The sequence below is a fragment of the Geospiza fortis genome, unplaced genomic scaffold, assembly GCF_000277835.1.
Source record: "Geospiza fortis unplaced genomic scaffold, GeoFor_1.0 scaffold157, whole genome shotgun sequence".
Taxonomy (NCBI): Eukaryota; Metazoa; Chordata; class Aves; order Passeriformes; family Thraupidae; genus Geospiza; species Geospiza fortis.
Genome location: NW_005054314.1, coordinates 4,254,030 through 4,270,207, shown reverse-complemented (window position 1 = coordinate 4,270,207; position 16,178 = coordinate 4,254,030). Strand labels below are relative to the sequence as shown.

Genomic DNA, 16,178 nt, shown 5'->3' with positions numbered 1-16,178 from the left:
CCAAGGAGATCCCAACCTGGAAGAGGGTTTTGCCAGAGGGAAACAAAAGGAGCTGATACTTCTCATACCTGTGCTCTGCAATCCTACCTGAGCTCTCTTTAGTGAGTCTTCCCACAGCATTGCTCTTCCAGTTTTGGCAGAGGAGAAGCTGAAGCAAAGAGCAGCTCAGGCTGGGAAGCAGCTCAGTGGCAGCTGTGCAGTAGCTTTGCCTGCCATGGATCCCCAGTGTCACTCCCAGCCCCCTTTTTGTTCTGTGAATTGCAATTTAAATCACCTTCCAACAGGAGTAGCAGGACTAGCTTGAATGTATCAAGCCCTACCTGAACACAGCTTGTAAACAGAACACATCACTTCTGCTTCCTGCAGAAACACCAGTGGGATCCAGAATTTTTCAGGAGAATCCCTGTCAAGTCCAATCCTGTCTGGCTTGCTCTTGAACACCAACCATGCTCCTTCATGGGGAACATCCCATTTGACTGAACACAAGCAAAGATGACCCACCTGTCTGCAGAACTTTATCTGCTCAAGATGCTGAATTCAGTCTGCTCTCAGGACTGAGAAAGCCAAGATCCACCCTATCTATTCAAACAGCACAGAATTGTTTCCAGTTCTTCCTGGCACCAGAGAATAAGGTTCTTCACCCAGAGGAGTGTGGGCAAGCTGTCACAGCACAAACACCAAATTTCCCAGTACATGACCACGCCCAATCCCCTGTACCAGAGAATCTCAGCAGAGGTGAGAAATCCCTTCCCCTGTAGGAACATCCATACATGACTATGGTACAGTACACTTTAAAGCACAATCTGACAGTAAAACCACCACAGCAGGATGGGCAAGTGCAGCAAATTTATCTTCTCCAAAAATAGTCATTCAACAGTGATTCTTCATTGGAACAGCCACACATCACCATGCCTCTGTTTTCAGCTTGCAAAATGTCTAGAGGTGGGTGAGACATAGAAAAAACATTCTCCAGGCTGTTTATCTTTGTTTTAATATGAAAAGCATTTGCCAACATACTAGATTTTTACACAAGTCATTCTACATTTTCTCCCCAGCTACTTGTGAGCAGGAATTTTACCAATTTTTGTTCCTGCCAAGAGACATCAAAACAGAGGCTTAAGAGGTGAAATGCCACCATTTTACAGGCTGCCACACTGTGGCAGTTCAGGCTTAACCATACTATGGCAGTGTCTGTATCTGGGGTTTTAATTTACATTCACCTCGATGTAATCATTAAGACTAATTAATGAAGCACTGAGGTGGAGCAAGTGTGAAGCTGCCCTGCCTGCACAGCCCTCAGCTCTTGATAGCTGAACTCAACTCTGTCAGTGGGAGACCTGCTGAGCTCCCACCTTGATGTACAGAATTGAAAAGGGTAAACCACTGGTGGTACCTGGCATTCTAGAGTTCTAGAGTTTTAGAAATGCTGAATATGAAGGCCAGTATTTAATCTGTGACTGTTCAGAGATCTCAACATCCCAGACCAAAACCACATGAGGGTGACATCCAAAGCAAAGATATGAAAATGAACTGATTCAAGCAAATCAGGCTGTTAGAAAATAAAATGGAATTAACAGTTTTTACACTGGGACCACTACTGAATCTTTTTTAAATGCCTGTTTCTTGGCCAGACATGTTTGCAATAAAAAAATCTTGCTCTCTGGCTCTTTTCCACTGAATGCAGTTATGCTTCAGGAGCAGAAAGGGCTTAGGCAGGGATTCAGAGCTCTTTTTTGCACTCCATCACCAGAAGATTTCACGTGGGGATGATTCTGGCCTGAAGATACTAGAGTGCTGTTTGCTGTGCAAGGGAAGCAGTGTTGAGCAGCTGCTAGGAAAACTTTGCCATACCTCATCTCCAGCTGCCTTCAGGGTATTCTGGTGAAAGCAGAAAAGTCTGATGCCACTGAAGTCCATGATTTCCCTATGAGCCCTGAGACAAGCTCCATGGGAGCAGGAAGGGAGCCAACCTGTGAAGGAAGCAGCAAGGCACTACAAAACAGGGTGGAGATACAGACTCGTATCCAGAAACCAACAAGCTGAAGAGGAAAGACTCTACTTTATTTTCAATTCATCATCCCATAATAACCCAGTCAGAAAGACTCCAGGCCTAGGCTGTTACCTCTGGCTGCCCTGTAGCACAGACAAACTCACAGAGGTTTGCACCCTTCACAGACCCTAGACCTTCAGCTATGGTATCACAGGGGAGGGTCTGAGTTAATACTTCAAAGAAGATGAGATACCTGAGGCTGCTTTCATCTCTAGTGGTTCCTTCTCCTTCCACACATGAAAGTGGATCCTTATGTCCGTGTGCCTCCTCCTGCTCATTCAGCTCTCCCTGTTCCCACAACAAATGTTGTGAATCTGCGCATTACCCTCACCCTAGATCAGTATGAACTCTGATTTCACAGCTCCATGGGTGTCATGGGTGAATATGAACAAAAGTTCAAACACACAGCTCTGCAGGATGGCTTATGAGGACTGCAGAATGCAGGTTCCCAGCTTGCTGCACTGCAGAGGTACCATAGGCATCAGGATAACATCAGCCCACAGGGCCTGAAGAAGAAAAAGGTCTTTATGTGGTTCCCTTTCCACAAAGGAAGGCTTCATTGCCTGGAGAATATCCCATGACAGTTAGAGTTTACTACCAGGCTGGCTTGGGGCAGTGCGCTCTCAGCACCAGAAGACCAGAGACAAGAGTTGTCTGTGCACTTCCACAGCAGCCTGAAAGACTGAAGCCTTACAACTAGAAAAAGCATGATAGAGAACGCCTGTCTTGACTTAAAGAATACCCTTCCCAAGCTTACTGGGGTTGTGACCTGGAAAATTAAAATGTAAGAAACTCTCCAGCTGCTGACCAGGCAAAGTGGTTGATACTGGATTAAAGATTCTGGGCTCTCTGCTGTAGCAAACAGGCACCAACTGCTCTGGCTGAAGTGCCCCTCTCTTCTTTGGTGTGCCCAATACCAGCTTACAGCAACAGGATTGACACTGTCTTTGTGATACAAACAATTTGCAACAGCTGAAGAGAAAGATTCCTTTGAAACCTGATTGAGACACTTCAAGCAGCATTTCAGAAAGCTGGCCCAGAGGAAGGACTATTGACTTAGCGAGACTGACCACATCATCATGGTGGCAAATGGAGAATGTGCCAAAAAGCCAAACTTATATGTACAGATCACCTCAGTGCACTACTTTAGAGGAGAATACCTCCTCTTCACTGTGAACCCTCCAGTACCTTCCTTCCCTTTCTCTTCTGCACACACTTGCAGCTCACTTTACATCAGGACACAGCCAGTAAAATGTGCAAGATTTGTTCATGCCAAGCAGTATTTCTACTGTTTGTCTCCAAACCCTTGGTTTTGTTTGGCCACAGAGGGAACTCCATAAGCAATAGTGAGGGCTAAGCAGTGTGCAGGAACAAACACCAAGGAGAAGTTCATTCCATAGATTCATCTTCCATGTCACTGGGATAGCTACAGTCTGTTGACATAGCATAGATGGAACCAAATATTAGTTTGAAGACAGAAGGCCACTATCCCAGAAATAATCCTTTTATCATAATTTCAGAGTCCAGAAAGCAGTGCAGCATGAGTTTTCCGACAAAAGAGTGGTTTTTTATTTGTCATGATTATTGAATAATGCATTTCAGTGTACAAAACAACACAGGTTTGACAAGTCTTACCTGAACAGTAGAAGAGTTTTGAACCCCAAGATTAAGGAAAGATATATTCCTGAGACCCTGGCCACATGACAATCTATAGGAAAAGGGTAAGACCTGTTGGACATCTTTTCAAAACACTTTCAGTGACCAGCTTCTTTAAGAAGCTCAAGGAAGCACCAATTTCAGCATGCATCCACAGGGTGGAAGAACACAATTTATGGAAAATCTGTGAAAGTTTTATTCTCCATCCAATATAGATCAAAATCAAATGTAGTAAGAAAAAATATTTCAAGAATTGTAAGTATGACCTTTTGGCCAGCTTGAGTCAAATGTATAAAACATGACTACATTTCAACCCTCATCTCTAACTGGGAAAGTCAGGTGTATAGAGAATACAGTCAGTCTTATTAATCTAGTGCTCCAAGTCACCTAATCAAGAGCTAGGATCAGGAAGAAATCCAGCTGACATTAAAATGTTAAATGCAATGGAGTGAATCCAATTATTATTTCTATTGCAATTGCTAATATATGAGATGGGGCTGGAAGGTCTGATTACCAAGATAAACAAGTGCCATCAATGACACTGGAAACAGGCTGATTGAAACTTGGACATGTCCTGCTCTGCAGTGCCAGGTCAGACTCCCCTTCCACTCCAGACCTGCTGGTATCTGGGAATCCAGTAAACTCCCATGAGCTCAGAGAATCCCTGTCCCAACGATAGTGTCTGGGTGCTCTCATGCATCACAAAGGCTACAAACCTGCATGGTTGCCCAACTATTTTGCTAACCTCCATGTTCCATGAGATATTTCCTTCTTTTGGTACCCAGAATATTCAAAGTTCAGAGATTTATAATCCCTGGTAAACCCAGCACATAAACAGAGAAACCATCTCCTTCCATGAGCAAGTTAATTTCTCTTATAAGAGATCTAACATCAAGCCTTTATCTCTTCAGCCAAGGTACCAAGACAGCCTTCCTTGTCATGGAAGTGCCTTTGCAGTCAGCTGGTAAGTGTCCCTGCCAGTCTGAGCTCTTCAATGCAAAGATATGTCATAAACCTTCCTCTCAAAATATCCTTCACTGAATGAGAGGAAAATGACTGGGGTGCATTGACAGCTTTCAACTATCTGAAACGACTTTGTGAAGTTTTATTGGGACCCAACCCAGCCAAGAACAATCACCCTTAAAACAGAAATTAAAATTAAATATCTTTATTTTTTCATGAAGGAAAAAACAATATGTTCCACTGGAGCACCCACTCCACCTCTGTGTCACTGTGACACCTCCACTGACAGTCACACTCAGCTTCTGCCAGTGCCCCATGGAGCCCACCAGGAAGGGGCATCACACCTGGTACTCACCTCCCAGTGTTGTATGGAGCAGGTAATGATTCCATACAAACAGTCTTTTCAGTGACAGGTCCCATCCCATATGGGGGCCACTGCCAGGGAGGAACAGAGCCAGTGCTGGATTTGTGGTAACCCACCTGCTCTCCTGATCCCATGGATCCACACTGCACTCCAGGATGCAGCCAAATGTAACAGGTGATTCCATGGTGTTACTCCAGCTCACACCAGTGTAAGTAAGACTGGGCTCCTGCCCTCCCTTTCCTGTGCTAAAGTGTGGCTTTATTGTGCAGCTGCAGTCTGAATGCCAATCCTCTCTGCCTCTGGCTTTCTGCAGGACCCAGGCTCTCACGCTTCAGTGCATCCTTGCAGTTGAAACAAGATGTTTGCTCATACATATTTTTAATCCTGTTGCTACCCTGGTTCCTCGTTAGTGGCCTTGAACAGCCATTGGTTCCACACCAGGAGAACAGCCCAATTATCTTGCACAACTCAGGGGAGAGCCACTGCTCCAGGAGGAGAGGGGTACTTGCCCCAGTGGGAAAAGCTGCTGTCCCATGGTGAGGGGGGGAAATCCCAGAAGTTCAGAAAGTCTCGACAAGGCAAGGGAGGAAATGCCAGATAAATTCCTCATCACCAGAGGAAGAGAAACACCATCCTTCTGGCACATGCTGTCTTTGTTAATCTCAGAGGGCTGTGCAGGTAAGGAGTGATTTCTGACCAGAGCAGCTCCCTGGGGCAGAGCTCTGGGAGTAACGTGGGCTGGGCAACTGCAGGGCACACTCACTCTTTACAGGGTAAAATGACACATGGCCACAGACTCAGAGCTGGCCAGTAGAGACATATATTGCTGAACAGGATGGGCTTACCCATCACCAGTATTTCAGCTTCTGTTGACTTGGACTGAAGCTCAGTCCAAGCCCAGTCATACTGACCAGTGCCCCCTTGGAGCCGACACCTACAGGTCAAGGTACAGTCAGGGCGACCAGCAGACAGCCTCATCCCACTCTCCCTGTGCACAGGGCAGGCATTTTAGGCCTGGGCTGCAGTATGAGGCACAGAAGAAGGTAAGACAAGCATTATGCATTTCAGCTAAGCCAAAATCTCTCTGTTCACTTCTCCACACAGACATCACCACAGAGACCCAGCGCTGCTCCTTCAAGCTTGTCATCACATGAGACATGAGCTCCACCTCCCATAAGAGATCTGATCTGTCAGCTCAGGCTGAGGCACGTGAAACCCAGCTCCTTCTCCTCCAAGGAGAGCAGTGACTGTACAGCCTTAGCTACACTTACTGGCGTCTGTAGTGAGGGAAGAGGAGGCTGACTCACCCTTTGGAGGTCCAGGCCCTTTGCCACCTGCCTTCCCCAAGCTCTGCACCAGCAAAATGGATTTTCACTCTCAGTCCTGCACACAGTCTTGGGCAATCCCACGTGATTTTGTTTGGCAGCCGTGCTCTTTTTGAAATACTGCATGGTCCAGAACAGATTGACTGCACAGCAAGGTGAATCACAGCTGTGAACAAAATGTCTGGACAATTGCTATAGCAAAAAGACTGGCAATGCTTCATACTACTGCTGCCAATTATCTCCTGGTTGTACAATGAATCCCTTATCACCTTCTCTCACCAGTGCTGGGCAGGAAGAGCTTCACAGCCTTTGCTTTTGCCTCACTAATCTTTGCTGGACTGACAAGTCCCATGGACCAGGAACAGGCTGCTCTTCTGGCTCAGAAACAGAGCCCATACATTGCCTTCACTGACTGCTGAAAATGTGCATTCAGATGTCCTGGTGTGCCCTGTCTTCTAATGAAACCTGAATGTCACTGCTCACCCCACCAGGAACAAATGCCAGCAGCACAAAGCCCCAGTTCTGGCCACTTTTTGCACCAGACAGCAGTTGGGCTGACTGTCCCAGGAGAGGGCACTGGGCAAGAATGTGCCACCCCATCTGATGCCAGCATGCTTGGTGCTGTGTAGGCCATCCTGTAGTCTAAAAACCCCAAATTCTGGTGGTGACACCAGTCATCACTGAACTAGCAGGGCTGCATCACCACATCCCTTCAGTGCCCTTGTACCCACCAGGCCTAGAAAGAGGAGCTGCTCTGAATGGAAACAGGGTGTAACCAGCTCCAGACTCTGCTCACTGCAGCCCTGGCCACCTGCCCTACAGCAGGTGAATGCTGCCCTATTCTGCACTTCTTGCTACACATGCCAGAAGTGATTGGGGCCCCAGAGACAATGTTGTGTATTCATGAGTGCCATCTGCTGGCACCTTCTCCATTAACCTTTCCCAAGCCACTTAGTGGAGTGTGGAGCTCTCCAGACCCAGAGCACACAGTTACCATTGGCTCCTGTCCCCTTCCTAGCAGGGGGAAAATTCTGTGCCTTTTCCACTATCCCAAACTTTCTGGTCTCATCAGCTGCTGGAAATAAATCAGGTAAATCCATTCTATAATATGCTACACTAATTATTTAAGTAAAATGAACATGTTTCCCTGGTAGGGTTAAACACAAGAGTTAAAGAAACACTTGGGACCTCAAGAGATTCTCAGTGATGCTTCCACTATCTGGATAACAAGACATCAACACAAACAATGTCCACCCAACATATATGTGTACTGGCTTCTTCCTCAAAAGACTGCCTGACCCTCTGGAACCTCAGTGTCTAAGGATTGTAGCTCCAGAGAGAACCTTGAGACTCAGAAAGCCAGGAATCTTGCAGAGTGTGCTGAGGGCCAGAAAGAATGGCTCTGCCACAAGTGACTTACAGCCTCTGCATCCCCGCTGGATGTCTGTCTAAATAACCTGCTCTAGTCTAAGCAGAAATAATGAGCTTGAAGTAGAAATCTTTGGATAAAAGTTTGTTATCCATGGCAGGTCAGACTACCTGGTCAGAACTGTCCCAGTCTCTTGTGACCAGGGCCATGATGGGAGAGCTGGAATGTGAGAACTGGCAGCAAAGAACAGCAGGACACTCTAAGAGTTTCCCTTTACCTGGGATCACAGTATCATTAAATCAGTACTTTAGGAGAGAAAATATTCGTATTTCCTACCCAGTTTTTTCTCAAGCAGTAATGAAAAGTTAAGGACATATGAATGACTGATATGGACTGTGTGCAGTAAACAAATAATGAAAATAAACTAATAGAATATGCAGTGTGGGAACTCCTGTACCATATGTGCTATTATTTATTAATTATATTCCCACAGCAATATACATCTGCAGCACCCTGTAGTCTAAAGCCCCTTCCTTTCTAAGTGTTAATTAGGGCTCACAATCAATGCTGAGAAGTGGAGGAAGTGTGTTAGTTTCTCTACTATGTTTGTAAAGCCCCAGAAGCAAAATCCAAACAGACTTGCATAAAGTCACAAGTGAAGCAATACACTGCCACAGACCTCAAAACCCCTGGATTCCAGGTCCTTCCCACAGACGTCACAAGTGAAGCAATACACTGCCACAAACAGACCTCAAAACTCCTGGATTCCAGGTCCTTCCCACAGAGAGAGGAAGACTGGTAACAAATCCCCAAAGAGGTGGGAATGAGCAAGAAAATCACAGTGTGCAGTCTGCCTGTTTTCACACATGAGTTAATTAGATTGCAGCCTAATTAAAATACAGCCTTTGCATCTTGCCTTTCTTCCTTGATGATGCTGGCAGCTGGTATAGGTTGTCCATAGTTTTAAGCTGCAAGCTAGGAAACACCTCCTAACTGTGGAGAGAGTGGAACAGCCCAGTGATGGGGCTGGAAACCCAGTGACTGCAGTATGGCACCAACTGTGCTCATGGAAAGCACCACTGGACATAGATCCCTGCAAGGCAGAGGGAGAGAAATGAAAATACAAGAGGCTCCTCCTCCTAGTGCTTCCTTCCACACTAAACTTGGTTTTAGAAGCACCAAACATTTGCCATTTCAAATGAAGTTCCCAGGTGTTTGGCACCTCTAGAAAGCAGCTCCTGCCCCTTAGCAATTAAAACCAACACAAGTTTAATGCTTTTAGGGGCTACAATTAAAGACTACTTCTGCCAAAAACTGCAAAAACAAGTGGCATTCATGTATCTCTGTATCACAGGGAAGCTGGAAAATGAGGGCATTACTTGTGTTCTGGTATCGCTCCTCCCTTTCTGCCAGGAACGTGGTAGGAATGGAATGGACACAATTTCAAAAGGCCACAGAAATGAAACTTTAACAAAGACTTGACCTCCACACACAACACACACAACACCTCACAAACGGGACAGCTCTACCACAAGGAAAAAAGGGGGTTTTGTCTAAAGATTGTTTATAGAGAGTAATGGTCTGGTCAATGAAAAAAACTGGATTTAACTTGCTTAATCTCCAGTTAGGTCTGATCAGGAACTCACAGGAAAAACCCAACTGTTGCCACCACTGTGCAGAGGCAGATGTGTCACAAGCACAGGCTGTCACTGCTGGGGGAAGGAGGTGTTCAGGTATCAAGGGAAGAGGATAGCCCAGGCTCTCCAGTTCATGTCAGGATGAACTGCTACAAAATAAAATAGCAAAATCTCCCACTACAGAATCAGTTCATGAGTGACCAGAAGTGGAACGCTAAAACCAATACAAATGCATGGAATGGCTGAGCCACAGAGCCAGAGCACCCAGGAGATGCCCAAGGCAGCTTCACACATGCCCAACATAATTCCCTGCCCAGACACAAACTCCAGATGCAGACAGTGCTGGAAAGTGTAAGTATTTGGCAGATGAAAAGGCAGAAAACATCTGTAAGCTCCAAAGGTAAAAGACATTACTCTCGCCCCTAATAACTTACAGATGTATTTTTCCCTATCTTGTCTGCAAACATTTCAAACCAGCATTGCATTTCCTACTGAACTATCATGCCCACAGAAGGGAACTCAAGTGAGATGATACAGTACATTGAAAATGAAGTTTCCAAAAGCATTTGAGATAATGGAAGAGAAAAGAAGGGATCAGAAGCAGTAATGAATGAATACAGAGACAGGATTTCGCTGTACATCAGAAGTCTGAGCTTCAAAATCACATGGAAATCCCAGCTTTCCTAGCTGTAACAGGAAATAGCTCAGGAGATCGACTGAAGGCTCTGAGGCAATTCATTTTTCAACAAGACAATGCAGTCTGCAGCCAGAGCATCACACTACAGTCATGCTGCCTGTTACTCAGTGTGAAAAAAGATCAAAGAGCAAACAGGAAATAATCCAACAAGGCGCAGTAAGAAGCTGCAGCCACATCACTGTTCTCTCACAGCTCACCTCCCTGAACACAGGGAGTGTCTGCACTTACACAGACAAGAAGCTGGTAATGCCAAGCTAGCCCTTTTCCTGCTTGCTGCAGTGCTCTGCGTACACTTGCTCAGAGCCCCCCACAATCCAGCTCAGCAGGGTCAAAAGAGAATAATCCAACAAGGCGCAGTAAGAAGCTGCAGCCACATCACTGTTCTCTCACAGCTCACCTCCCTGAACACAGGGAGTGTCTGCACTTACACAGACAAGAAGCTGGTAATGCCAAGCTAGCCCTTTTCCTGCTTGCTGCAGTGCTCTGCGTACACTTGCTCAGAGCCCCCCACAATCCAGCTCAGCAGGGTCAAAAGAGCCAGAACTCCAGAAAGGTCTGGCTGGGAAAAAAAAAAAAAAAAAAAAAAAAAAAAAAAAAGCCAAGGAAGTACATGTCTCTATGAACTTTGATCAGCTTCCATTCCCCTTTCTCTTCTGTTTTGCTGTCACCTATCATTAAAATTAAATAACATCTGGTCTTGTTGCCATGTTAACCAAGAGACACTGCAGACTCAAAGTCAAACTCAGTCCACCCTGCTGGATACTTGCTCCTGGTACACTTGAAGGAAAAGCACAGTATAAGATGGAGAAAACAGGGGATTAATTCCTGAAAATATAAATGCCTGATGCTTACCCAAGTCATAAAAGAAATATTGCAAAGGGGATGGAGACACATTCGATTTATAATTAGGATGATTCTATGCAGGTGTATCAGTAGCTACTGTTAAACAGTGTGAAAAAACCTGATTCACAGATCCACAAAGGATCTGGGACACAGAACAGCAGCAGCACAATGTAATGCCCAGCCCTCACCCACTGCCTTTACAATGAGCAGTCAATATTCCTGCAAAGGTACCTGCTTATGTTTCACATCTGTGTTATCTTCCATGCCCATTTCAGTCCTGATCTCAAAAAAATGCTGTTCATCTCTTCTTCCCAACATCACCTACCAAGTTCTGCACAGCCATGAGTTGATCATATATTTCCTTGCCTTGAGAAGTCAGGATAAGGACACTCCAAAACCCAAATTAAAATAAAACAGTGCTGGATGCTCCTCAGATCATCAAAAATATGGGGCAGCACTGTAGCATGGTCACAAAGCTTCCTGCTAGTGGGACAGCATTTTAGGAGGATTTCTGGTTTTCTTCTCTCTTCCTGATGCTTCCTTACAAATCAGGCTCTCTCCCTGCCTAGGTCTCCTGTGCTAGAAGTCTCACTGCAGCTGCAGGGAAAGACAAGCCATTTTGCTTGCATGGCTGCCTCTGCATTTCAAGCTGATTTGTATGAGACACTGCCACCCAGCACAATTTGCATACATACCAAAATGTGAGACCTGCACAAAATGAAGCAGGAAAACCATTCGTATCTCCTCTTGGAAAAGGTGATGGATTCTTTGCAATGTTTACTATTAAGTGTTTCCTAAGCTTCTGGGCTATAGAATTTGTACATAAAAGGGGGTTCACCCTCTTCCCCCACTCCCATAATCCTATTTGCTTCAGATTAACATGAATGACCTCTACTTCACTTGAGCTTATTCACTGCCCACAGAGCAGGGCCTGGTTGTACTGAATTATTTCCCTGCCATCATGAAATGCTATTCAGCAGCATAGAGGGGACAAGGCTGCAGATGCAGGTGTTAGCTTTCTAGAGCATTAACTGTTCAACACCCAGACAAGACTCCTATTTAAACCTTACTCAGATCAGAAGGGCTGCAGAAAACCATGACATAAGTATGAGGTACCTGAAATTAACACAGCAGAACACTAGGCCCAAACATGTGATAAAGAAAAGAGGGGTGAACTACAGCCTGGCAATTACATGTGATCACACATGGCAGGGGACAAAGCAGCCCTGCCATGAAATGCTTCATCTCAGCTCCTCCTGCTGCTCCCTCCCTCTCTGTCCTCAACTGTGTCAGTCACCCAATGTGCCCCACACTTGCTGTCTTAAGAGTGCATCAGAGGCTCTGGGGTGGGTGCTCTTTGAAATGGCTTAATTTAAATTGACATATGAAGTGTCACCTCCAAATTAAGCCAGGCTGAAGAAAGCCCTTCAGGACCTTTATGTCCCTTTTCTCTCTCTCTCTTCCTTCCCCTCTCATGCTACTTTAAAGAGAGCTTGCACATCATTTACCTTTCTGGTCACCAACAGAAAACAGCTCCTACCTGAAAGGAGTCTTCAGGTGCATACTCTAAGGGCAGAGAGGATATGTCCTCATTTCCCCAGTCCTCCAAGAATAACAGCCCAGACTGAAGTCCCTCCACAAGTCAGATCTCCTGTCAGACACAAACCCAAATTATTCTGGCACATAAGCACAGATCTGTGCTGAAAGAATGGCCATTGGGCAATTAAAATCTGTTTTGCTCCTTTGTTCTCCAGGCAGGCTGCCTGACTGACTGGATCCTTTTACTTAGGAAAACAAATATTAGGCCCAATGTACAGCTGGCAGAAAGCCACACAGTGCCATCAATTCCTCTGTTACCCTGACTGAAATTTTGACCTATGGCTTGCAACTACATTGAAGCTCTTAGTTCCTACCTGCACCTCCCATACTTTCAGGTGGCACAATAACTCCACTCACTAATTTTTGCAGACCAGGGACTGATTTTCTCACACCTCAGTGCATCAGGCTCACAGTGGTCACCCTGTGCAGCATCTGGGCTGTCTGGCAAAACTTACTCTGATATGGACTTTATTGCATTGGGTTTGGGAGCTTTTGTGGTGATTTGCAAATAATCACAGAGTTCAGACACAACCAGTAACTAATGCATTTAAATGTTCCATTTATTACTACAAAACAGGATCCTGCCTAGAGAAGCAGAGACTGCAACTTAAAGTAGAGCAGACAAGTGTAAAGGACTGATGGCAATAACTGTCCTGCTCTCACAGAGCAAGTCAATCAAACTATTTAAATACTTTCAGCACCTGGACTGTCCCAGCAAAAATTCCATCCTCAAACTCACTAAAGAATTACACACCATTCCTTAGTCTGCACAGGCAAGAATTGGCTTTTTCATTCAGTGAATGGTGGTTGGGGCTTCGGTTTAAAAAAAAAAAAATTGTGTTTACTGAAGATCACATGTGACTCTTCTGATGAGCAAAGCCATTTAAAACAGTCAGAACCTGGGGGAACCAGCCAGGACACAGAGGGTGTTGTGGGGGCCCTACTGATCTTCAGTACGTGTGTGCTGTAAAAAAAGCCAGAGTCTGACGAAGACTGGTAAGATAAACAGAATAAGGCACATTCCTCTCACAGAGAACAGAGTAGCCAGCTTTTTTTAGCTTAACCAAACAGAGGCTAAGAAGGGTCATCACTGCAATCCAGAAATAACTAAAAAGCAAACACCAAGGAAGAAAAATAGCTAGTCAAGATCAGTGACTAGAAATAACGGCCATGAGTAAATTTGAACTGGAAATTATAATGTTTCTATGACCAGAAGGGTGAAGCAGAAGCTACTTTTCAATAGAAATAATGGGGGAAAGAAACATTTACCCATCTCTGGGCATTTACAAAGCAGACTCTAGAACATGATACCTGCCATCAGTAGAACTGAATCTGACACCCTTGGCCTTCCTCACACCAGTGTGTGCTCAGCTCAAGTCCAAAGAAGAAATAAAATTAAATAGAGAAAAATGTCAACATTTACAACTATTGTCAAAAATCTCTCATTAAAACTAGGTCACAAAAACAGCAAGCTGTGCAAGGAGGAATGCCCAGAGGAGAAAAATGGCATCTTGCTGAATTCAGGCCCTCTGATAATTTGTGCCTCTCCATCACAGACACTTGCCCCACACTTGCTCTCCAACATGAATTGCCAGGTGGAATTTTCCTGTAGCATATCTACAGAGAGGTATCAGAAAACTCTGTAAATGCTGGGAATAACTACCCAAAAGCACTGTGCTGCAGTCAAACAACTGTTGGAGAGGAAAAGGAGAAGGATTATATGCTGGATTGTCTGATGGTTTATGCAGACATTCTCATTAAGGAAATGGTAATCTCTGCCTGTAGATCTCTCCTCCTCTGAAAGCCTGGCAGTGCCACTGAATGACTATTTATCAAAACACTAGTGAACTCATCCTTGTCTCCTTGCAGGCATGGAGCTTGTGAAATTCTCCTTGCTTGCTTCATAAGGTAGACATATAAAAGGAAAATGAAAGGAGAGAAGGAAATCAAGAAAATGGATAAAACATATGTGGGGAGAGACACAGCTGAAAGGAACTCACTGTTCAAAGCACACTGGTCAGCAATGGAACAGATCCTCTAAAGGCATCTGTAGCTCATTCCTACTACCATCACCCCAAGAAGGAATTAATCAATATATTTGTTTCCAGGCACCTGTTGGGGGATCATAGCACCATTCTGTGTGGACAAGCAGGAAAGATGCCTGCCCCTGTCCTCCACCACTTGCAACCCCAGGGACTGGCAGCACACCCATAAGGAGATGAAAGGACAGAGAGCTGAAGCAATGGGGAGCAGAAACTCAGCCTCAGTTGCTGCTTGCCTGATGCCAGGCAAGTGCAATGCATCTGCTTCCAGCTGAGAGGGGTTTCAATGAAGTGTCAAAAGAAAACAAGCATGGTGGTTGCCTCACCAATTCATATTTGGTGAGGTTTTCAGAGGCACAGTGATGTGACCAGAGAATCAGTAAATGGGTTTCCTGGGACTGACAGAGCAAAAATAATGGTAAACAGCTTCAACCAGTTATAGGTGAGGCTGCTTAGAAAATGCTGCCTGGTGAAGAGCCCTAAAGACTGAAATCTCAGTTGAAGGAGACAGCTTTTAAAGGGCAGAAGCCAAAAGTCTGTTCAAAAATATGACCAACATCCATTTTAGTTTAATCACAGGAGCAAACTAATTAACATGGTTGATATAGTAGAAAGTTGTGCAAAATAACTTACTGGATTTCTCTTTCTTCTTTCCCACAGAAAAAAAAAAGTTGCTTGTCAGTCCCATCGGAATGCCTTTGATCTCAACACTGATCTAAGCAAAAAAACCAAGAAGAAATCAAAGAAAAAAATTTAAAAAGCTCTCTGTAAGAGAGCATCCATCTTCACTCCACACACTGCTTTGCCTCTGCCTCCCCAGGCACAAGCAGGCGACTCCTGAGAGCTGGCAAGCTGCAATGCTGAGAACAGCCTCACACCTCCCAGTGTGCCCTGGACACTTTTCAAAGGCTCTGCCAGATCCTCCATTCTGCTCTGGTTTTGCTAGATATGTTAATAAGTGATAAAGGTTTATTGTGCTGTAGTTACATTTTACAGTCACACATAGTGCTCCTCTTAACAGCATTCTCCCTCTTAAACTCCCAGAAGTAGGGAAGCACAGTCCATACAGTTTAAGGATCTTCTGTATATTGAATTTTGAAGCCATCATCATTGCTAGATTAACTGAACTGGCTGGGACTATCTACAAAAACAAATTATCAGCCCTCCACAGCTTGCAGAAGGTCAGGGCTGCCAGACAGAGAAACCTAAAATTCAAGAAAGGCTGTCTGTGTATTAGATCTTAATTTAGGCATGATTTGGGAATTTCAGCACTTTCTGAAGGTTAGGCATGCAAATCCTCTCCCTGAAGTCACAGGAGCTGTTAGTGAGCTCAGAAGTTAAACACACATTAAGCATCTCCTGACTTGTGGCCAGGACCATAATGTCTGTGGAGCAGTCTGATACTGCCTTGTGCAGCCCTTTCTTTACAAGATGATCTTATCTGCTCAGGGATCTCAGAACCACTGGATAATAATTATTCCGTTTAAATTACATCAGTTGACATCAGATTAGCCTCATTTTTGCCTTTCCAGGAAAAACCTGAAAGCATCCACAGACGCACATTGCCTCTTCTGACATCAGCAAAAATGTTGCTATTGATTTCAGGAGATCTGGGATCTCACTGCAACATTTA

General features: G+C 44.9%; 1 protein-coding gene across 1 annotated transcript in view; it reads right to left on the bottom strand.

Annotated features, from left to right (window-relative positions):
• The window catches only part of LOC102042620 (serine/threonine-protein kinase PAK 3), an 89,834-nt gene extending 77,309 nt beyond the window's left edge, over window positions 1–12,525 (bottom strand). Inside the window, exon 1 of the mRNA XM_005419837.3 lies at window positions 12,445–12,525. The gene's annotated coding sequence lies outside the window, so the exon portion shown is untranslated. The remainder of the gene's footprint in view (window positions 1–12,444) is intronic.
• Between the last annotated feature and the right edge of the window lie 3,653 nt (window positions 12,526–16,178).